Below are 23,500 nucleotides of genomic sequence, written 5' to 3'. Positions count from 1 at the left end.
TATAAAACAAAACCATATAAGATCATGTCATTCTTCTGCTCAAAACCTCTCACAGGCATCCATTTCATTTCAGGAAAAAGTCAAAATCCTTACAATAACCTCCCAGCTTTGCAGGCTTTGGTCCTTCCTCAAACCTCATCTCCTGTTACACACTGTTTCTGCTCACTGGACTTCATTGCCACTGGCCTCCTTGCTCTTCCTTGAAGATGCAGGCATGTTTCTGCCTTTGAGTCATTGTATCCATTCTCCTTCCTCCAGATAGTCGTGTAGCCAACTCCTTCACCTTTTTTAAGCTTTTGCTTAACTGTCCCCTCTCCATGAAGCCTTTCCTGACCCCCTACCCTCACTCCTAGCTCTCCCAGTGCTCTTATCCTGACCTACTTTTTATAGCATTTATCACCTTGAAACATACAAATGTGTAATTAACTATCCCTCTTTGCTAAAGGCAGGGAATTTTGTCTGTTTCATTCACTGATCCATCGCAAGTGGCTAGAATAGTGCCTGGCATATACAATACCTATTTGTTGAATAATGAATGGATTTGAAAATGAAAATGGGGTAGGCCTTTTCTGACATGGTCCCAGTGATCCCCACCCACTGGTATTCACACCTTTGATTTCACCCTTGAGAGTGAGCCAGACTTAGTGACTTGCTTCTAATGAATCGAATCTAGCAAAAGTGATGGGATGTCACTTCTGTGGTTAAATTATAAATGGCTGTGACTTCTTTCTGGTGAGTATACTCTCCACTGGGTCTCAGCTTGCACACTTTCATGAAACAAGCTGCATGTGGGTTGGCCCTGATGGCAAGGAACTGAGGACAGCCTCTGAGGGTTCCTCTCAGCAAGGGACTGGGCCCTCAGGCTAAGAGCCTGCACAGACCTGAATCCTGCCAACAACCACGGTGAGTGATCCTGGAAACTGAGCTTTTCCCAGGTGAGCTTTGCGATGGTCACAGCTGAGACTGCTATCTGTGAGAGACTGGGCCAGAGGCACACCCAGGTAAGCTGTGCCCAGATCCTGACCCACAGAAACTGTGAAATAAAAGTGTTATTGTCGGGGGGAGGGTATAGCATAGTGGTAGAGTGCGTGCTTAGCATGCATGAGGTCCTGGATTCAATCCCCAGTACCTCTGTTAAAAAAAAAATACCTAATTACCTCCTTCCCCTGCCAAAAAATAAATTTTAAAATTAAAAAAAAAGTGTTGTTGTAAGCCACTAAGTTTTGGGGTAATTTGTTACACAGCAATAAATAACCAATACAGGAAAAGAAGACATGAAACTGTTAAACACTGATAGAAAGCAGAAGTCAGAGAAAAAACGTGCATGCTTATTAAGTACCTACAATCTGACAAGCACTTTCAGATGTTTTTAATGTTATCTCAAAAACAGATATAAATGACATGTTAGAGTTCTCCAGAGAAACAGAACCAATTGAGTGTGAGTGTGCGTGTGTGGGTGTGTATGTGTGTGTGTATGTGTGTATGTAGACAGAGACAGTTTTATTTTAAGGGGCTGGCTCACGTGACTGTGGGGGCTGACATGTCTGAAATCTGCAGGGTAGGCCACGGGGCTGAGACTTAAGGGATGCTTCAGCTTGAGGCTCTGGAGGCAGAATTCCCTCTCTTAAGGCCTTCAATGGCACACTGACATTCAATGACAAAGACATGTGAGTAAAGCCTGGAAGCATTTAGGGTAGGGAGAATTAACTTTTTTGTCTATCAAGTACTTATTTCTTTGCATTATGAAATAAGGCAATGCTACTGGCCTCTACTATAAAACGAATGCAATGTAAATAATACATATATAAGATAAAAATAATAAAACAGACACAGGTATGTACATTACCCAACCAAAGGAAAATAGTGTAACCCACAACTTTAAAGTTCCCTGTGTGCCCCTCCTTAATAAGATCCTGAAAAAAGTAACTGCTATTAATAATTTTATTTATCGTTACCCAGATATTCATTATAGTTTTATTGCTATTTACACTTCCCTAAGTAATACAGTAAGTTAAATATTTTAGACTGCTACACAATATTCTAATATTCTATTATATGAATATAACATTGTAAATGTATTCATTCTTCTGTCTACTAAGGTCCCAGTTGCTACTAGTTTTTGATTTTGCTCTTACAATATCTCTTGGTGCACATATGAAATTGCCAGATCACAGGGGCTCATATTATCCTGCCAAACTATTTTCAAAAGCAAGTCTACCACAACAATGAGATAAGGCTACACACATATTAGAATGACTAATTTTTTTTAATTGACAAGACTAAATGCTGGATCCTTTGACAACAAAAAGTATAGGGGTCAAAAAAAAAAAACTTCAAGCAATATAAAGAACTTGCCCTACATTAAAAAGCATTACAAAGCCATACTAATTAAAACATTATCTTTGGCATAAGCAGAAACACAGAATTTAGTGAAACAGAAATCATAAACTGATCATAGTACATAGTACATAGGATGTTAGCATTTGCTGTCTTGACTCTTAAATGGATGGTACATTGTCACAATGGTATATGTGACAATGGAAAGTAATACTTGTAAGTGTGCATCCATATTGTTTGGACTTCCATTTATGCCTTTGGATGGTGTAAACAAAACTTTTGAATGTACAGTGGAGAATGCAGGAGATAATGTAGATAACCTAATGGATTATGTTGAAGGAGTATATGTTCCTGGAAGGCATGGCAGAGGCAGAAGACCAGAAACTGTAAGATTTCCACCAGAAACCTGGAAGGTTTATACATCAGTACTAAATGGAGTTCACAGGACAAACAATACAGTAAAAGGCTGGCACAGCAGATTTCAAAAGCTGCTGATAGTGCATCATCCTTCAACTTGGAAGTTTACTGGAGTGCTAAAGGCTGAGCTGCAAAGCAATGAACACGTTATCACCCAGGTTCCTGGTGGCCACCCTCAATGATGGCTGCCAACTTCACAACGATGCTGACAAAATCAATTTCATATAACCGAAATTATTCCCAGGTATAAGGAATATGAAACCAATAATCAGGTCAAAACATACTCAAGAGCAATTGGCCACTGACTTAAGAGTAACCCTGCTAAAAACATCACGACGAGGAAGAAGAGTTAATGTGAAATCCAAAATCCATCATGAAATACAACAAAAATAACATAAAATTTTAATGAAGTTAAATGTTTGTATTGTTTAATGAATCATGGACCAAATGTCCCAATATCCCAATGGACATTTTGGATGGGACCAAATTTCAAGGATCTTTTTGGTGCGGACAGATGTCTCATATAGGACCAAATAGCAAAGACCTCTTGTAGATCAAATGTCTCAATGGATGTTTTGGACAGGACCAAATGTCCTCAAAGGGTTCTAGGACCCACCTCAGATACTGAAATTTGTGGGATGCTCAAGTTTCTTATATAAATGGCATAGTAACTGCATATAACTTACACACATCCTCCTGTATACTTAAACCAATTCTAGGTTAATTATAATACCTAATATAATGCAAATACTATATAAGTAGTTGTAAATGCAATGTAAATAGTATATAAATAGTGCTGGCATGCAGCAAATTCAAGTTTTGCTTTTTGGAACTTTCTAGAACTTATTTTTAGATTATTTCTGATTCGTGGCTGGTTGAATGCGTGAATATGAAACTCTCAAATGTGAAGGGCTGACTATATCTTACAATTTTATTTGTCAATTATACCTCAAAAAAGCTGAAAAAAATAGGTTAGATTGTTATCTCTTACATCATACATAGGAAAGACAGAGAATGAAACAAAAACAACATTCTGCTGGCATGGAGTAAGTGAGAGACAGCTGTTGAATAACAAATCAAAAATCTGTAAAAGCTCCTACAAATCTGTTGCAAGAAATTATGCTAGTCTTAGAAAAGCTAATAGTTGCGACACTATACAATGGTCTAAGTACTTTACATTGACTAATTTACCTAATCTCCACTAGACCCCCATGCAGTAGGTAATATCATTATCATCATTTTGAAGATAAGGCAACTGAAGAACAGATGTAAGGGATTTGCCCCGGGTCACACAGCTGGTATGTAGTAGAACTAGGATTTGAGTCCAGGAAGTTTGGTTCCAGAGCCCATGCTCTGAACTGCTCTATCAGGAGTCAGTGAACTATGGCCCAAAGGCCAGATCTGGCCAGTAGCCTGTTTTCCAATGTTCCACAAGCTAAGAATGTTTTTTACAGGTCGTAAAAATATGTGACAGAAAGCACATGAGGCCAACAGGGTTAAAATGTTTACTATATGGCCTGTTACAGAAAATGTCTGCCAACTTCTGCACCATGCTGTTGGGTGAGAATAGGTTCTTGCCTCGTGCAGTAAAGAATTCAAGAGCAAGGCATGGTTAAGTGAAAGTAGGTGTATTTAGAGAAATACACACTCCATACACAGAGTGCAGCCTGTCTCACTCAGAAGGGAAAACGGCTTAGGAGATACACACTCCATAGGCAGAATGTGGGCCATCTCAGAAAGGTGAGAGGGAGAGAAGCTGAGAGGTGTGGGGTGTTTAAAGTAAAAGTAGATACACACTCCATAGACAGAGTGCGGGCTGTCTCAGAAGGTGAGAGCAACAGAGCGAGAGCAAACACGAGGTGTGGGAGTTGTTAGGTTTTACGGACTCAGCAATTTCACATGCTAATGAGTAGGAGGATTATTCCAATTACTTTGAGGAAGGGGCAAGGATTTCCAAGAAATGCGCCCCCCACACTTTTTGACCTTCTATGGTCAGCCTGGGAACTGTGATGGTGCCTGGGGGTGCACCATGAGGTTCCAGGTCTACTGGAAGTCGAATCTTCTGCCATCTTGGTTCTAACTGGTTTGTCCTGTGCCCAATGGCTGTGTCATTCCTTCAATGGTTGTGCCCTGCCCCCTTTCCTCCCACTTCAGTACCATGGTTACTTATACTAGAAGTAAAGACAAAGATACATAGCATGTTACTATAGAAATAATTCCCGGGTTACATCTAAATTGGGCTGGCATACTCAAACCTTCTTAGGCTCCTCTATTAAACATTTCAGGATATTGAAAGATGGGCTTGTTTTCTTACTGAGCATTACTGTTCACAGCTGTTTTCTCAAATTCAGGCTCATGCCAAAGGTAAAAATTGTGAACGTAAGCCTCTATTTTGTATGTAAATAATTATTAGAGAAAACACGTCACTGGCAAAAATACTGTTGGCTTCTTTATTGAACAGGCAGTTCAGTAACAATGGCCACACCCATTAATATATACCAGGAAATAGTAGAGAAAAACGTGTGTCCAGTTGGCCCTTGAATAACACAGGTTTAAATTGTGTGGGTCCACTAATAGGTGGATTGTTTTCAATAGTAAATACTACAGAACTATATGATCCATGGTTGTTTGAATCCACGAATGTGGAACCAGATATGGAGGCTGGTGCTAAGTTACACTCAGATTTTCAACAGCACGTAGGTTCAGCACTCCAGCCTCTACCTTCTTCCAGGGTCAACTGTAGTGTGATTCTTTAAATGTGTCAAATATTATTTCACATAAAATATATATTGTGTTAAAATAAAAAGACTGCAGTGATGTTTACACTAAGAAATGATAATACATGTCATACTGGTCATTAAAGTAAGGATCTTGTTTTTTTAGTTTGACTCTATCGGGTTCCAATGAAAACTTTAAACACAGAAAACATTATGTAATATATTCATATATAAAAGTCCCCCACAGCTCACGGACTTTTCACACATACATAATGCTGTATACCTGATTCATTCAAAATGTTTGTGATGTTTTACAAAAACACATGTACTACAGTGGCTACATCCATAGGAAATGTTTTATTTAATAAAATTTTTGTTACCCAAGCACACATTTTTTTCTTAAAAAAAATTCTCTGTATTTTCTTACTTCAGTGTCCCTCAGTAAGAATTCTCTGAAATATAGTAAGTAGGTTTTGCTTAAAACTTTCAGAAAGCCAAACATTTATAAAGTTTTACTCTGCTCTTATTTACCTGAGGTTTGATGAGGTATCTATCACCTTTAGGTAAGGCCTTTCTACCTTTGTTGTAGCCAGTAGAGTTCTTGACTCTGATTTCTCCAGTTACAGGGAGTTTGATGTACAGATGGGGCTTCTGACCATTCAAGATTTTGACAGGAGTCTCCACTCTTGTGGGAGTACAGTGAGTGCTGACCTCTCAGTGGAAGGCATCTACGTTCCTACTGCTTAGAGAACAACAGAGATCACAAAGGGTTGCCCTGGATCCCATTACATCTCAGACCCAGAAGTGAATGACATCATTTTGCTCACATCCCATTGGCCAGATCTCCTTCACACTGTCCAGCCTGGATGTGAGAAGCAGAGAAATATAGACTAGCTCTGTGCCCAGGAGGAAAAGGAAACACATATTGATTAAAAAAGAAAGAAAGAAAAACAAACAATAAAAAACATTGCCAGAGTTTCTCCCCTGTGTGAGTTCTTTGATGTAAACTGAAGGCTGACTTCTGGTAGAAGAACTTCTCATATTCATTACATGCATAGTTTCTTCCCTAGATATACATCCTGTCCCACCGGAGGCTCTAGATCATGGTAGGAGTGTTTTGCACCTCAGTCTTTCCATCATTTCTCTTCTGTGTGTATTCTCAGATGCGCAGCAAGAGTTGGTTTGTGGCTGTAGGTCTTCCCACATCTGTTACAATGACAGGGTTTCTTCCTTGAGTGAATTCTCTTATGTTTAACAGGAGTTGAACTATCCTAGAAAGATTTTCCACGTTCATCACATTCATAGGGCTTCTCTCCTGTGTGTGTTCTCTGATGTACACTGAGGGATGCTTTGTGGCAAAACATTCTCCCACATTCTCTACGTTCATAGGATTTCTCCCCTGTATGAATTCTCTGATGTTGAATGAGTTGTGACTTTTGGCAGAATGCTTTCCCACATTTGTTACATTCAAATGGTTTCTCCCCAGTATGAATCCTCTGATGTTTACTGAGGGTTGACTTCCAGAAAAGGTTTTCCTGCATTCAACACATTCATAAGTTTTCTCCCCTGTATGTGTTCTCATGTTTAAGGAGCACTGACTTCCCATGGCAGGTCTTCCTACATTAACTGCATTCATATATTTTCTCCCCTGTGTGAAGTCTTTGATGTTTACTGAGGGTTGACTTCACACAATACATCTTCTCACATCCCCTACATTCACAGGGCTTCTCCCCAAGTGTATTTTCAGGTGTACCATGAGTTTTGACTTTATACTGAAGGATTTATCACACTCATCACATTTATAACATTTTTCTCCCATGTGAGATCTCTGATGCACAGTCAAATCTGACTTTTGGGAGAAAGATTTTCCACACTCACTATATTTATAAGGCCTTTCTCCCCTGTGTGAGTTCTTTGATGCTGATGGAGGGCTGAGTTCTGGTAGAAAGTTTTCCCACCCTTGGTACATTCATAAGGTCTCTCTCCTATATGAATTCTTTGATGTACAGTGATGGCTGGCTTATGGTAAAAAGACTTCCCGCATTCATTACACTGATAGGGTTTTTCTCCTGTGTGTGTTCTCTGGTGCACGGTGACGTCTGACTTCCAGAGGAAGGTTCTCCCACATACCTAACACTCATGACGTTTCTCACCCACGTGAAGTCTATGATGCTTCTTCCAGAGGGCTGCCTTATCACAGGTTTCCCCATATTCATTAAGTTTATAGTGGTTCTTCCTGGAGTAAATCATCTGACATAACATGAGGTTTGACTCATCCCTGAAGGTTTTCTCACATTCATTATAATCACAGAGTTTCTCTCCTGTGTGAGAAGTTTCCCCTTGTGTAATGGAGAGAGCATTACTGTGGAGCACTTTAACACAGTCTTTGTATTCAAATAGTTGCTCCACACTGTGGTTCTCTTGAATAAAACCCTTGTCACGATAGAAAGTGCTCTCATTTTTATTAAATTCACTAAGTTTCTCTCTAGTATGAGTTTTCTCATGATTAATTTCAGGGAGCAACTTCTCATACCCATTGGAAATGTGAGACTTCTTTCCTGAATAATTTCTATTATTAGTGATTATGTCTGACATATTTTCTCAACTAATTCTATCAAGGCTACATTTACTGGGCATTTTTCTGGAAGGAATACAGTCTGTGCAATAATTAAATGGTTTGCTCAATAAACACTCTTTCTCTGTAGTTACTCTTTTGTTATTGGTAAATTCAGTGCACCATAAACGTCTGTCTTGGTTTTCTTTGCTTTCCATCATGGCATCAATTTTCAATTCTTCTAAAAATAAGGAAAATGAAACATACCTTACGAATTAAACTACTTATAAAATTGGGCTAATACACAAATGCTCTTTATTTATCTGATTCTTTGGTTTTAGTACCAGTCTTTTGAGATAAAAGTTCCAAATAAAATTTTCCATTTCCTCCACTTTTCTGAGAAGCTGAGGGGAAAGGGTAACAATAAATCAACCAATCAAACAAAACTAATGTGTTGAACTAGGGGAGAGTAAAGTTGGCTATGAATGGACGTATGTTTGTGTGGCCTTTTACAAATGTACCTTCCAAAATGGATAGAAGGGGTGAAAGAAACATGCATAATAGAGAAAAAAAGGTTCAGTAAGAATGGATGACTCACAAAGAGTGGAATTCACAGTAAGATATGTTCAATCAGAGAATTAAGCAGTAAATATGACATGGAAAACAAGTAGACAAAGGTGTTGTTCTAAGAAATTATCAGAGGAAGAAAGTGTTTAGAGGAGGTGGATTAGAGTCCTGGTGCTAATTTTGTTAACTCTCTCTTCAATGTGCACCCAGAACCATCACTCTGTATGCTCTGTCCCCTTAAACCTAGTCAATGGTGCTTTCTGTCTTCCTGACTGGTCTGCTCGCTTCTACTTTTGCCATGCTAAATCATTTCCTCACAGGGCAGTCAGCTTCCTGTGTCTCTCTCCTGCCAAAATATAAGTTCCCTGAGAGCAGGGGACTTAGTTCACCCTCCGCTGTATCCCTGCCATTTGGAACATGATTGGCATGGAGCAAGAGCTCAATTAGTACTGGTTAAATTAATTAATTAATTCCTATAAACAAAAGAAGTCCTTGATAGAAGGGAATGTGGGTAACTAAGAATGTGAGAGAAAAGCAGACTAAGATAAAATATTTACTATGAGATAAGAATGAAATTTAAGGTACAGGTAATAGGGATTAAACTCTTAAAAAGCCAAACAAAAAAGAAAACATTTATGTCTAAGAGTGTATCTGGTCAATTTAGGCATCTGAGTCATGTAGGCTAAATATCCTTAGGTCATTTCCAAACAGATGGAGTCTCTAAAGAGATTTTTTTTTTAATGCTCCAAAGATGTCTGTACCTAAACCAACAACGCAGGATCTAATTTCCCCTGGATTACTCACCTGGGTAACACTGGCTTGCGAATTCTTCCTCTAATATCCATGGTGCTTCTTCTGGTTTGGTAATGCAATGCCCTGATACTAGAAAGAGACACAGGATGTAGAAGAAGCTGCCTGGCTTCAGGAACTCGGAAGAAAAACTGAGGTCCAGCTTCAGGAGATGCACAATGAAGAGGCCCACTGGACTCTTTCAAAGGGAAGGTGAAAACACAAACAATATTCCTGGTGTCCAAACCTAAATATCATTAAACTCTACAAAAGACCCATCTGCTTTGGTAACAAAGAAAGGACATGCCTGATGGTGTTACTTGAAGAGCTCTACTTACCCAGTGAGATGAGGATGCTGTAGTTCTCCAGCATCACATCCCTGCACAAGGTCCTCTGATCAGGGTCCAGCTGACCCCATTCCTCCCGGGTAAAGTTCACAGTCACATCCTCAAATGAAACTGATCCCTGTAATAGCACATATTTGATCAATCTGAAGTATTCAAAACTGTATGACAGAGAAAAGACATTTAGGAACTAATTCTTCATCATGTTCACTGTTGAGTGAACTTAGAAAAAGTGTATGTAAGATGCTTACCATAATACCTGTTTTGTGTTATATATGGTGGGAGAAATAGAAACATAGTGAAAATACCCAGTTAATTTATTAATTCATGCATAACGTTGTCAGAGAGGAAGAAATTGTCCTCTACTCTTCTAGGTTCTTCCGGCTGGTCTAAGAATTAAATTGATATGAGAGTTTTACCTCTCCCTTTCTAATTTGGATACCACAGAGATTAAAAAAATCATAAGAGAATACTATGAAACCGTTACATGACAACAAATTGGATAATCTAGAAGATATGGACCAATTTCTAGAAACATATAGTCTGCCAAGACTGAGTCAAGAAGAGACAGAAAATTTGAATAGAGCAATCACTAGAAGTGAAACTGAATCTGTAATTTAAAAACTCCCAGCAAACAAAGTCCAGGACCAATGGCTTCACAGGGGAATTCTACCAAACACCTATCTCAAACTATTCCAAAAAACTGAAGAGGAGGAGACACTCCCAAATTCATTCTGAGGCCACCATTACCTTGATGCCAAAACTAGACAAAGACACTACAAAGAAAGAAAATTACAGGCCAATATCTTTGATGACTACGGATGCAAAAATCCTCAACAAAGTATTAGCAAAATGAATCCAACAATATATAAAAAGGATCATACAACAAGACCAAGTTGGATTTATTCCAGAGTCATAAGAGTGGTTCAACATATGACAGACCACGTTAACAAAAGGAAGGATATTCTCTAGGTCAAGATATATCTGTGAGGCTGCTGGAGTTTTGCATATACATTTACTTGTGTTATTTTTTAGATTCCACATATTAGTGATATCATACAGTATTTGTCTTTCTCTATGTGACTTATTTCACTAAGCATAACATTCTCTAGGTCCATCCACATTGCTGCAAGTGGCAGAATTTCATTCTTTTTTATGGCTGAGTAACATATATTTTCTTAACCCAGGCATCTGTTCATGGGTTTGTGCATTGCTTCCGTGTCTTGGCTATTGTAAATTATGCTGCTATAAACACTGGGACGCATATACCTTTTTGAATTAGTGTTTTCATTTTTTTCAGGGCACATACCCAGGTGTGGAATTGGATCATATGGTAGTTCTGTGAGGAATCTCCATACTGTTTTGCAAAGTGGCTGCACCAATTTATATTCCCACAAAGGGGATGTTGAGGGTAGTGATTTTGGACTTCGAAGGGGAGGAAGGCAATTTACATGGAGATGGAAAAGTAATGTTTGATGAACAAATGTTTGTTGGGTCATGCAGAGATGATGGGACACAGAGGTTCTAGGCTACGCAGTTTCTCCCACCACACCTAACCTGCAGGTATCTCTGGCTATAGCACTATTCCAGGAACAGGCTCCATATCTAAATTCTTTAGGTAAAAAGAGACTTCGTGAGTCTTCTGTTTCTTAAAATTAATCAGCCTAAATTAATCCTCATGCCAAAGAAACAAATTTTGGGGTGACAGATTTTGCTTTCCTACACACAAGCATAAAATACATTATATGTGTGAAAGATTCCTAGTTTCTGTGGATATTAAAATACACAAAACACTGTTTTTATCCTCAGGAAGCTTAGAATCTGGTATGGATGCAAACTAGATTATCAAATAGCATAAAATCAGGAGAGAATTGGGGCTTTAATGATATAAAATGCTCTGGTCTGTTCAGGGAATAGATGATGTGTAATCTTGAGATTATTCCTTTACACAAGAATTCTCCTAAGTATCTGATGACCCACTTTGTCAGGAAGAACTTTTAAGCATCTAAAACTTTGTGGTAATAGATAGGTAGGTACGAATGTCTATACAGGTAGCCCACCTTTGGATGGCTCTGATATGCATGGATTTCAGTTACCATAACTTAGTTACATAACACCAGCCTGACAACATGGGTTAGATTTTTAGTTACTATGGTAACTGTGAGTAATTGAATTAAATACAAACTTCACTGCTTTTTTTTCAGCCCACAGATCAATACAAAATAACAGAAGTTTATATAATGAACAATGATCAGCCGTGTCATTTATTTTCAGTCCGCCAGTGACTAGCTGCTGTGCATCCATCACTCAGTTCACACACAGACAGCAAAGCAAGTAGTTGTGTTGCCTCCTTGTCTCTTAGCAACAAGGCATTTGTAAAAATGGCCAACAAAGATGAAAGAGCAGCAAAGCTGTGAAAAGTGATTACAGTAGGAGTCAAATCAAACTGAATATAAATGATGCTTTAGAAGAAACAGCTGACTGTGGGAATGCTGACACTGCTGCCATTTAGGACATTTGAGATCTGCAGCCAGGCAAACTTAGTGACCAGAAACTAGGTACCAAATATTAGTTGTACTATTTTTTAACTTCCATATACTTTTATAACTGATGGCTTCCAGCATACTAATTTGCCCTACAAATTTTAGACTTGCCAGCCTCCACAATCACATGAGCCAATTCCTTAAGATGAATGAATATGTGCATGTATGAATATATATGGGTGTGTACATACATATTATATGTATATTGTAAACACACACCCTCCCACACACACATACTATTGGTTCTGTTTCTCTGGAAAACCCTGACTGATAGAGGGTTTAAGGAATATTTATTTTTCTTCATCTTAATATTCTCTCCATTCTACCTCCTCCCTCTCTCCCATCAGCCACCAGAAGCAGGGTGTAATGGGGAATGGAGTCTCCTCTACAACCTTAGGCAGGAGTGCAGCCCTGACAACACCTTTATTTCAGACTTCTGGCCTCCAGAACTGCAAGAGAAGACATTTCTTTGTTTGAGGCCATCAAATTTGTAGTAACTTGTTACAGCAGCCACGGGAAACTAATACACCAAATCTTTGCAAAAACCCTATAGAAAATCAAGTTTGCTTGGCTTATTGAGAATCCATCTGACCAGTAATAGCTCTCACTTACTTAAATAGGCACAAAATTCAGCTTTTGAGTTTCAAATTTTGAGTGATTGTTTTTGATATAGTTAAAAATTCACATGGTATGAAATCAGTCAAGAACAATAGTAAGGTAAGAATTCAAAGAGACCAAGGATGAACACACGGGGTAAGCGTTGCTAAAAGGCAACAGGACAAAGGAAATGTCACGAAGCAGACAGAGGAAATCAACTTACATAACTGAGTTATGCTTTGGCTCCCTGCCTTCTGTGCCCACTAGAGAACAATCAGAAAAGAAAAACATAGGTAGCATTCATTTCAGGCTTATTAAATAAGGCTCTCAACCACTTCACTTTCATTAAGGTAAAGAAATTCTTTTCAGACTTCAGGCCAAGAGGTCTTTATGTTCCAAAGAATTACTTTTGTTGATTCTTATACTCAAAGCAAAGCATTTTCCTTTTGTACAAACTATCAGAGATAAATCTGCACATTATTATTATTACAAAAATGATAGTTATATCATTTAATGTGTAATATACATACTAACATAAAATGATTATGATTCTCTCCATATAACTAAATGTTGACTTTTCCTTGTTTTAGATCTGTTAACTCTATATATTCCTTGATAATTTTTATTTTAATCTTTAATTGTTTTCTGCAATGGAAGACAATATGAGAAGTGAATAAATAAACAACTCTCCTGGGATCTGTTCTTTTTCTGTTCCTTTTGGGAAAGTACAGAGAAGGCTGAACATACAGCTGTGGGAAAAGAAAACAAGTGGGTCAGGTAAGATCTGGCTGCTATGAATCTTTGAGATTCAGCTTCCTAAAACCCTGTGCCTACCAGCTGGTGAAATGTCCCTCTGTGGGAAAAAATTTCTTTGGCCCCTGATGAATAAGCCAGATCCATGTGGAAGGAGAATTCACATGATCAATTTAACACTGGGTTTACTTCCTTATGATTTATTAATGTCATTTTTCTTTTAGAACCAACTCAGGACTAATTTAACAAATAATATTGTATCAGAAGACAAATTATTATTTTTCATGATCAATGTTGCAGGAAAAATACTCAAGATATCTGTTTGCTTATATTCCTACTGAGTTACATACCCTTCGAGTCAGAGAAATCACTCTGAAGAAAGGGATAAGAGTTCCTTTAGGAAAAGGTCTATTTAAACATTTGTTTCAACTAAAATGTAATAGAACCTGGTGGGCAACTTACCTGTTACAACATAAACAGACTTTCTCTACACCTAGTTCTACCACTAACAAACTGGGTAATTCTGGGCAGGTTACTTGTACACTCACAGTCAAGGTTTCTCAGCTTTGAAGTAAAGCAGACACAGATGACCCTATTCTATGACTCTATGAAGGCAGGTGGATGGAGTGGGAGCATATGGCTAGAGGGCAAATATGACGGACATCACATGAGAGCAGCTCAGAATTTGGAGAAAGAGAGGCATTTGAGGCATGGTATGTTTATTAAAAGCTGTGCCTAGTGATCTCTCCCTGCAGACTATGCCCACACAAACCCTCCAAAAAATTATTATTTCTTTGCCCACCATCTCAGGGCCCTACTCACCTGTTTTCTGAAACTTGGTGCAGACATTTCACCATCACGGTGAGGCCTTCTGGATGTGGTGATATTCGTGAGCTGGTTAACGACCACTACTTCAGGCTATGTAAACCCAGAATCTGCTCCTTTCTGACAATTTCCTGCCTCTGCTCTGAAGCTATGATGAGAGTTTCAGGTCAGAAAAATGATCTTCAAGGCAGGTTCCTGTTCCTGAGGGCCCCTTCTTATTTCACAGGAGCTGCTTTCTGCCAAAAGAGCTGGAACCTAGGCTTAAAGGACAAAACCATTTTATTTAGAAGCTTCATCCCAGGGCTCCAAATCTCATAGAACTCACTTGTCTAAACTCTAAGGCCACCGAGGATGCTGAAGGTTGGACAGTGCAGCAGTCCAAGCAAGACATTATGCAGTCTGACCCAAGGGTTCTGAGATGCCAAGAAATCCCAGAATACATGACCACAAAGTGAGATTCAGCCCACACACTGCCTGTGCCCCGAGGGAGGTGATGTGGGGAACACAATGCTGGTTTTAGGCTCGATGTCTATACTATGGCTGTGTGACTTTGTGTATCGCACTTGAAGCCTCTGAGGCTGTTTCCTTTTTTGTCAAAATAGAAAACAGTTACATAAAGGCTATTGTGAACATTAAATAAAATTTAGCTAACGAAAAGAACAAAGCATCTTCCAAACACCTTATCAGCTAATATTAACTACTAAGTTCTGTGCTATATGCAACAACTTTATGTATGTAGTTTTAAAACGTATGTAAAACAATCCTCAAAACCCCGTGTGGCACATATTAATATTCTCCTTTGACAGATGAGGAAACCTAGTCATCCTGCTGGTGGTAATTAATTTACACCTGATTCTGCCTGGATACAAAGTTCACGATCCCCTTGCCGCAGTTGCGTGGACTTTGCAGCCTCCCGGGGGTCAGCACCCCGGGGTCCCCAAGGCCAAGGCCTGCCCCTTCCCCTGACAGACCCACCCCGACACCTGCCGTCCCTCCCCGGGGCAGAGGCCGCCCAGACCCTCCCTGGCTGCTCACTGACCAGGGATCCCACTGCAAGTCTCCTCCCCAATGCTGCCTCCCACCCGTCCACCGAGCGACCGAGGACACTCCTCGGCCAGGGCTGGACTCTGGGGCACACCCGCCACGTTCACTGGGGCAGCTCCCCATCCCTCACCGCGTGCAGACCTGGCGGTTCCAGGATTTTTCTCCGCAGGAAGCAGAAGACGGAGAAAGACACCTGGGAGACCGAAGTGCACATGCGCAGAACAAGCGGGAAGATGGGCTTCCTGAATCCTGCGCTGTGTGAGCCAAGACAACGCAGGACTATAGTTCCCATAAGACCTGGGCGCTGCAACCTCAGGGAGGGTTTGAAGAATTAACACTGAAGGCGGAGGGGGGGGGGAGGCTCTCTCCCTCCTGACTTGGTTGGTCCTGGAACTCTCTGAGACTGATTCTTTCAGGATTGCCAGACACTGCAATTACTGTTTATTGTAGTGCTATGCAGGGTTTGTGATTGAATCTGTTGAAAAGAATAAGATGTAAAGGAGATTTTAGAGACCATTTTGGAAAGGTGAACTACACAGTTGTAAGGTGGTTAAGTTTGTTCTTTGTGTTGAGTACAATAGTGCCACCTGCCTTCAAGTTCATGTCCCTCTGCAACATCATAAGGTGACTATGTTTGAAGATTCTTGGTAGATGTAATTAGGTTAAAATGAGGTCATACTGGATTAGGGTTGGCCCTAATCCAAAGACTAGTGTCCTTGTAAGAAGAGAAGACAGAGGAGACAGACACAGAAGAATGCCATGTGAATATGGAGACAGAGATTGGAGTACTGTGTCTATAAGCCAAGGGATGTGGAAGATTGCCAGAAACTGTAACCGAGCAGGACCCTATTGTCATCAGTGACCATCTGATATCTGTAATGCTGTTTGTAACTACTTAACTGTATAATAGTTTAAAAGGTTTTTCTCATGCTCTTGCTGACCAGGGTTAGGCTGGAAAGGAGGGAGGCTTGGGTGGTCCACCCAACCCCTCTGTGGTGCTGGTGCTGCATGCAGGGATTATGCTCAGTGCCCTGCTCTTGACCTCAGTGCCCTCCTCTTGACCCCTTATGGTTTCCTTGTATCCTGTTGTTCAAGCTGCAGGAGAGTCCAGGCCTCAGCCTGCTTAAAAAAGCTAAAAGCATTTATCAACCTGACTTTAAACTGCCCAAGTTTTTCTCTAGAGCTCTTTCCCACACAACCCCTTCTTATGCATCCTTCCTTCTAAGTAGAAGAATATTAAAAGAGTCCCAAAACCAGAGGTGAACTTCATACTTAGCAGAGGGAATGGGAGCACTGCCTCTGCCAAAAAAAAAAAAAAAAAAACTTTGTAAAAATTTGTTACCCTTTATGCAGTCTCTATGGAAACTAGTTCTACCCCTTGAACTTACAAACTTTTACTATAAAGCCCCCTGCCTTCTCTCTCCAGCAGGCCAACAGTCTTAGAGGCATTAGCCCACTGTGATCTCCTTTGCCTGGCAAAGAAATAAACCTGCCTCTTCTACTTCATCCAAAACTCTGTCCTCGAGTCTCAATTCAGTAAGCATGGTATGGAGACTAGGTAATGAATACAGATATTCATTCTTACTATTCTTACTACTTCAACAAAAGCAAAAACAAAAACTGGTTTCTACTACAGCCAGTGCATGAATAGCCATGTATTTTAGAAGTAGTTTCTCCCATGGGAATTATACATTTGACTGGATGTAGTCTTAAAATAAATCTACAACCATTGTAGAATATTTATTCTTTTTTAATTGAAGTGCAGTCAATTACAATGTGTCAATTTCTGGTATACAGCACAATGTCCCAGTCATGCATATACAGACATATATTCATTTTCATATTCTTTTTCATTAACGGTTATTACAAGATTTTGAACATAGTTCCCTGTGCTATACAGAAGAAACTTAAAAAATATATTTTTATATATAGTGGCTAACATTCCCAAGTTTATCCTTCCCACCCCCTTTTCCAGTACCTATAAGATTGTTTACCTTGTCTGCAAGTCTGGTTCTGTGTTGTAGGTGAGTTTATAGTGTCCTTTTTTAATTCTTTTTTTTAAGACTCCAAATATGAGTGATATCATATGGTATTTTTTCTCTTTCTGGCTTACTTCACTTAAAATAACGATCTCTAGGTCTATCCATGATGCTTCATATGGCATTATTTTATTCTTTTTTATGGCTGAGTATTATTCCATATTTATACAAATATACCATAACTTCTTTATCCAGTCATCTGTTGATAGACATTTAGGTTGCTTCCATCTTGGCTATTGTATATAGTGCTGCTATGAACATTGGGGTGCATGTGTCTTTACACATTAGAGTTCCCTCCAGATATATATCAGGAAGTGGGATTGCTGAATCATATGGTAGGTCTATTTTTAGATTTTGAGGAATCTCCATCCTATTTTCTATAATGGCTGCACCAAACTACATTCCCACCAGAAGTGTAGGAGGGTTCCCTACATATTGTTAACATTAATTACCATTTTGTTGTTATGTGTGAACAATGAAGCTGGGCTCTCACAGCAAATTTTAAGTATACAATGTTCTTGACTGGATAGTCCCCATGCTCTACCTTAGACCCATGTAACTTACTCATCTTATGTACCCTTTGACCAGCATCTCCCCACCACCCCCACCAAACTTTCAGCTCCAGCAACCACCATTCTACACTCTGTTCCTGAGTTAGTTATTTTTAGATTCCACATATAGATGAGAACATACAGTATTTGTCCTTCACTGACTTACTTCACTTAGCCTAATGCCCTCAAGGTCTATCAGTGTTCTCATACAGCACGATTTTCTTTTTTACGGCTGAATAAGACTTCATTGTGTGTGTGTGTGTGTGTGTGTGTGTGTGTGTGTGTGTATTTTTTCCCTCTATCTATTCATCTGTCAGTGGATATCTAGGTTGTTTTTATATCTTGGCTATTGTGAATAAAGCTGCAATGAACATGGGGGTGTCGGTATCTCTTTGGGATAGTGATTTCATTTTCTTTGGATACATACTGAGGGCGATTTCTGGATCATATGGTAATTCTATCTTTAACTTTCTGATGAATCTCTGTATTGTTTCCCATAGTAGCCTTACCACTGTACATTCCCACCAGCAGTGCACCAGAGGACCATTTTCTCTACTTCCTCACCAACATTTGTTAACTGTCTTTTTGATAAGCATCTTTCTAACAGGTGTGAGGTGATATGCCACGGTGGTTTTGATTTTCTCTGATGCCTAGTGATGTTGAGCACCTTTTTATGTACTTGTTGGCCATTTGTATGTCTTTTTTTGGAGAAATGTCCATGCAGTTCCTCTGCCCATTTTAAAATAAATTGTTTGGGTTTTTTTTCCATTGTGTTTTATCAGTTCCTAATGTATTTTGGTTATCAACCCTTTACCAGATATATGGCTTGCAGATATTTTCTCCCATTCCATATGTTGCTGTTTCATTCTGTTTCCTCTGTTGTGCAGAAGGTTTTTGGCATGATGCAGTCCTACTTGTTAATTTTTGCTTTTGTTGCTTGTGCTTTAGGTGTCATTATCCAAAAAAACTTTGCTAGTGTCAAGGAGCTCTTTCTCTAAGTATTCTTCTGGGAGTATCACAGTTTCAAGAGTTAATGTTTAAGATTCTTATCCATTTTAATTTTTGTGAGTGGTGTAAGATAGGGGTCCAATTTCACTCTTTTGCATAAAGATACACAGTCCAATTTCATTCTTTTGAATAAAGTATACTTTAATTCTCTTCTCTTTATCTGGGGTGTATCTACTGAGGTTTTGGCTTTGTGGTTACCATGAAGCTTACTTAAAACATCTTACTGATATAACAGTTTATTTTATGCTCAAAACAACTTAACTTCAATCCAAAAGCTATACTTTTAAAAATCACCCATTTTATGATGCTGATGTCAATTTACACTTTTTGTATTATATATCCATTTAATTATTGCAGCCATAGCTATTTTAATGCTTTTGTCCTTTAAGCTTTATATGAGAGTTAAGTGGTTAACACATCACCATATTATAGTGTTAGGGTATCCTAAGTCTGACTTGGAATACTTACATTTACCAGAATGTTGTATATTTTCATGTTACTAATTAGCACCCTTTTGTTTCTGCTTGAATAACTCATTCCAGCATTCCTTGTAAGGCAGGTCTAGTGGAGATTAACTCCCTCAGTTTTTGTTCGGGAAATATCTTGCCTTTGTTTATGAAGGACATCTTTGCTGGGTAAAGTATTTTTGATTGGCAGGTTTTTTTTTCTTTCAGCACTTTGAATATATTATCCTACTCACTTCCGGCCTACAAGGATTCTGTTGAAAATCTAGCTTTGTGATGGTTTCTTTGTAAGAGAGAAAATTTTTTCTATTTTTGAAATTATCTCTTTGATTTTTGACAATTTTATTATAATATGCCTTGGGAAAGATTATTTTGGATTGAAATTATGGGGTGACCTATTAGCTTCATGGACCTGGATGTCCAAATCTCTCTCTGAGTTTGGGAAGTTCCCAGCCATTATTTCTTTTAACTTTCTGGCCCTTTCTCCTTCTTCTCCTGGGACTCCAGTGATGCATATATTGTTTCACTTCATGGTGTCCCAGTAGTCTAGTCCTATAGTCTTCCTTCATTCCTTTTCATTCATTTTTTCTTTTTGCTCCTCTAACTGAATAACTTACAAGTGATCATTTTTTGGGCTCACTTATTCTTCCTTCTTTATGGTCTAGTCTGCCTGTGAAGCTATTGAATTCTTCAGTCATTGTGCTGTTCAGCTAAAATTTTGTTTTTTGTTTTCTCTTTGTTGAACTTCTCATTTTTTTCTGTACTATTTTCCTGATTTCATTAAATTCTTAATCTATGTTTTCTTGTAGCTCTCTGAGCATTTGTTTTAGTCACAATATTGTTCATTTTTATTTTTTAATTGAAGTATAGTCAGTTTACAATATATCAATTTCTGGTGTACAATATAATGTTTCAGACATACATATATATACATATATTTTCATATTCTTTTTCATCATAGGTTATTACAAGATATTGAATATAGTTCCCTGTGCTATATAGAAGAAACTTCTTGTTTATCTATTTTTATATAGTAGTCAATATTTGCAAATCCTGAACTCCCAATTTATCCCTTCCCACTCCCTTTCCCTCTAGTAACCGTAAGTTTGCTTACTATCTGTGTCTTTTTCTGTTTTGTGGATAAGTTCATTAGTATCTACTTCTTTCTTTTTAGAGTCCATATATAAGTGATATCATACAGCATTTTTCTTTTTCTGGCTTACTGCACTTAGAACAATAATCTCCAGCTCCAATCATGTTGCTGCAGATGGCATTAATTTCTTTTTTATGTAGTATTCCATTATATAAATACACCACAACTTCTATCCAGTAATCTGTAGATGGACACTTAGGTTGTTTCCATGTCTTGACTATTGTATATAGTACTGCTATGAACACTGGGGTACATGTATCTTTTCAAAATAGAGTTCCCTCCAGATATATGCCCATGAATGGGATTGCTGGATCATATGGTAAGTCTATTTTTAGTTTTTTTGAGGAGTCTCTGAGCATTATTTAGAATTCTTTGTCAGGCAAATCATGAATCTATCTCTTTGGGGTCAGTTACTGAGTTTACTGTGTTCCTTTGGTGCTGTCATATTTCTCTAATTTTTCATGATCCCTGTATAAGTGTCTGTGCATATGAACAAGCAATCACCTCTTCCAAACTTTATGGACTGACTTTAGTAAGGAAAGGCCATCACCTGTGCGTGGGGACATTCCAGAATGTTCTGTGATGCAGGTCTAGTGGATCAGAGTGCCAAAAGCTGGGGTGTGTGCTAGCTGTGGCTTGGGGGAGGGGGCACATGATGTCTCATTGGTGCAGGCCATGGGGTCCAGGGCATTGGGAACTGTATGGTCCTTGGTCAGTGCTGTGGGGGATCCTCAGTGGCTGTAAACATTGATAGGTTTGTCACTAGCACCTCCAGTCCAGTGGCTAGGGACCAGGGCAGGCCACAGTGGTGGCCAGAGCCAGTAGTGTGCATACACTCAGCTCCAGTTGCTTGTGAAGTGGCAGGGGTTGGTTGCAGACACAAACATAGTGGTGAGGACCAGGGCCAGCAACAAGGGCCTGGGCCAACTGTGGGCACACTGGCTTCTGTAGGGCCCTGGCTGCTCGTGTGCACTCCTGTGGCTGCAGGATCTCTTTACAGGCACATGCATGGCAGTGAGGTCAATGAAGGGAGTCAGGCCAGGAGCATGCAGGCACATAGCTGGAGGGATAACTGTGGGTGAACCCAGTGGTGCAGACCAGTGACAAGTGATGGTTGAATCTGGGCACAGAAGCAGTTAATGGGGCTCTGTTGCCCTGAACACCTATGGCTGTAGGATATTGTCACAAGTCCACAGCAGGCAGTGGGGCTAGATGCTAGTGAGCCCAGTGGTGCAGGCCAGTGACTTGCAATATGGCTGAATCCAGGCCCACAAGCATTTATGTTATATCCATGATCACCAGAGTTTCTCCTTGCAAAATATGTGAGATTGGAAAAATTACATAACTATTAAACAAAAATGGAAAAAAATCTAAAAAAGAAATACAATCCAAAAGAAGACCCCTCCTCTCAAAGTTAACTTTAAGCACCAACTCTGACTTTTCTACAAAGGGCATAATGCTGTGTAACTGTATTTTCATTGAGTATATCATGAATATCTTTATTAGTTAATACATTTTAATAGTATAGTGTCTCCCTTATGTCCATGATGGTAATATAGTCAAGAGGTTTACAAGTTCAAAGAAAAAAATATCTAGACATAAAAAAGAGTCTGTATGAAATTATTAAACATTACTCAACAATAGTTTAAAAGACTTGAGTAATAAGAGGTACAAATCATTTTCCTGAATAAAAAGATGGAGTATATTATGGTACAATATTGCAAACAAGATCTCAACAAAGTTTGTATTTTCACATTTTTTGTTCTGTTGCAAGAAAAATGTAAATTTTATGTGGAATAATGGGAAGAGCCAAACAATTTGTGAAAATGCAGACTGAAGTTTATCTGAAGTTATGTCTTTAATGGCTATGATCTAAATATTTTCGTTTTGAGTCAGTAAAAACACGTCAAGTCCTAAGATTGGGTTAACAGTTTAGTATGTGATAATGGTGGTGTTTCAAAAAAGTGGAGAGAAATGAGCCTATTTAATAAATGGTGTTGGAGTTATCTCTCTAGATAGCATAGTAAGAGTAGAGGTCTACCTCATGTATTATGAGTATATTTTTATGTGGATTCTTAATTGAAATATAAAATTTAAACTATCAATTTTCTCAAAAATTATGAGAATTTCATAATTGTAATGTTGAGAATGCATGACACCAATTATAGGGACAAATTTTTTAAGTTTAAATTTATGAATTCTGAACCTCAAAAAAAAAATCCGTCCATAGGCAAATTTTAGAGTGTATTCCCCCAAAATGAGAAAGAATATCATGTTGACATGGAATAATATAAAGTGAAAAAAGCAACTGTGTGTAGTTTTCACTGTTGCTATAAAAAGGGGTAAAATATATTTTTAATTATGTAATTTTATATATAATTTATATGTATATTTATATTTAATTATATATAAATATATATATATATATATATATATTTAGATTCATAGTACAAAGAGCACATAAACCAAGAGAATACTGTAGTCTTTTTTTTTTTTAAGCACACATTTTCCTTTTTTGGAAAGGGCTTTTTTATTAGGGGGAGGTAATTAGGTTTATTTATTTACATTGGGAGGAGGTATTCAGGATTGAACCCAGGACCTCATGCATGCTAAGAATGCTCTCTACCATTTAAGCTATACCCTCCCCCCAGTACTGTAATAGTTTTATGACCAACTATTATGAAATGATAAGCATATTAATTAAAATGCAGCTAAGGACATGAGCCAATAGTAAGAAATTGAAGATGAACAATGAATAAATAGCATTAAATTGTTCAGTGTGTCTAGAAAATCAGCTT

The 23,500-nt window shown here is 38.6% G+C and overlaps 1 protein-coding gene across 1 annotated transcript in view; it reads right to left on the bottom strand.

The window, feature by feature from the left end:
* Positions 1 to 6,107, bottom strand: part of BMS1 (BMS1 ribosome biogenesis factor) — a 44,938-nt gene extending 38,831 nt beyond the window's left edge. Inside the window, exon 1 of the mRNA XM_072971064.1 lies at positions 6,003 to 6,107. The gene's annotated coding sequence lies outside the window, so the exon portion shown is untranslated. The remainder of the gene's footprint in view (positions 1 to 6,002) is intronic.
* Positions 6,108 to 23,500: the final 17,393 nt, after the last annotated feature.

This window comes from Vicugna pacos, chromosome 11 (genome assembly GCF_048564905.1).
Source record: "Vicugna pacos chromosome 11, VicPac4, whole genome shotgun sequence".
Classification (NCBI taxonomy): domain Eukaryota; kingdom Metazoa; phylum Chordata; class Mammalia; order Artiodactyla; family Camelidae; genus Vicugna; species Vicugna pacos.
Note: the sequence above shows the minus strand (reverse complement) of the source record. Positions and strands in the feature narration are given on the sequence as shown.